The sequence below is a fragment of the Ostrinia furnacalis genome, unplaced genomic scaffold (assembly GCF_004193835.3).
Source record: "Ostrinia furnacalis isolate ACB-3 unplaced genomic scaffold, ASM419383v2 OfSCF5793, whole genome shotgun sequence".
NCBI classification, from domain to species: domain Eukaryota; kingdom Metazoa; phylum Arthropoda; class Insecta; order Lepidoptera; family Crambidae; genus Ostrinia; species Ostrinia furnacalis.
Window position 1 is genome coordinate 1 of NW_021136032.1, and position 1,529 is coordinate 1,529.

The 1,529-nt window shown below is 47.6% G+C and overlaps 1 pseudogene; it reads right to left on the reverse strand.

Moving 5' to 3' along the window:
* Positions 1–69: 69 nt before the first annotated feature.
* Positions 70–1,333, reverse strand: LOC114361532 (ATP-citrate synthase pseudogene; annotated as a pseudogene).
* Between the last annotated feature and the right edge of the window lie 196 nt (positions 1,334–1,529).

Below are 1,529 nucleotides of genomic sequence, written 5' to 3' on the forward strand. Positions count from 1 at the left end.
ATGCTATGATGCCCTATAATGCTGGACAAGTCTCACTTAGACACTATCGCGTAACGTATTGTTTTAACGCTATCACCAAACGCTTCAACCAAAATTTCCACAACTCACCTTGCCGTTAGGGTGTTTCTCTCTACACATCAGACTGAAGATGGTCTTGGCGTAGTCAGCTGTCTGGCCTTCAGTAGGTGCTCCGGAGTATTCTCCATAGTTGGCCAGTTCGGCGGCGCCTCCGAGTTCGCAGATGGTATCGGTGTAGACTACAGAGGCTCCGCCCCCGGCTACCATCGTCCAGATACGGCCGGACTTGTTTAGGATGGTTAGCTGGGGAAAGGAAAATAGTCTTATTAAAAAAAGGAAAAGAAATGACATGATGTAGAAAATTTAAATAAAAAAACATGACAATGGCCGGCCAGTGGGTTATGTGGGACTATCTCCGCTAGAAGCAGGAAAAATAATCTTTATTAAAAATCCAATGACACAATGTAGAAAATGTAAATAAAAAACATGACAGAATTGAAGGCCAGTGGGTTATCTGGGACTCTCTCTGCTAGAAGAAGGGGCCTACCCACTAAAAACCCGACGTTATCCGCCGGAGCCCTCTGAGACTATGAGTTATTGTTATTAACATTCGTCTCCTGTTCTAAAGTTCGCTTGAGCCTTGTATGGTGGCCCCATTCATACTATAGGGTAGTTCATGCCCATTTCTGGCAAAAGTTTAACTACCTTCAAGTTAGCACCGCTTACGACGCATATGTGATTTGACTCTTAGTGTGTCGAGTGGACTCTTATGTATTGATTGGACTCTCTATGTATTGAATGGACTCTAGTATAGTCTGCTGTACTGTAGCGTAGTCTAAATTGTAACTACCTTCAAGCTGGCGCCGCTCTTGGCGACCAGTGAGGGGACTCTAGTGTGTTGAGTGGACTCTAGTATACTGAGTGGACTCTAGTATGTTTAGTGGACTCATGTATTGAGTGGACTCTAGTGTAGTATAGCTACCTTCAAGCTGGCACCGCTTTTAGCATCCAGGTCGGCGATGTGAGCTTCCTCGGGGTAGGCGTCGCGGCCGAAGGGCTTCTAGTGTAGTGAGGGGACTCTAGTGTGTTGAGTGGACTCTAGGTGTGTGGAGTGGACTCTTAGTGTGTTAAGTGGACTCTCTATGTATTGAGTGGACTCTGGCTACCTTCAAGCTGGCGCCACTTTTAGCATCCAAGTCGGCGATGTGAGCTTCCTCAGGGTAGGCGTCGCGGCCGAAGGGCGGCGGGAACACCACCTCGCCCCAGCTCTTGGCGCAGATGAAGTCCGCCGTCTGGTCCAGCTTGGCGGCCAAGTCTGGAGCAAAATTGGAAAACCTGAGAACCTCCTTTTTTAAATCGGTTGAGCCTAGGCGCAGACCACCGACTTTTAGTTGGCAGATAGTTTGGCCCGATTCTAATTTGTATGAAGAATCAGCCGATACCAAATCCATGTAATGTCCGCACTTTCATACGTGCCCATACTGATTAACAGCCCGACCCAACTATTCGCC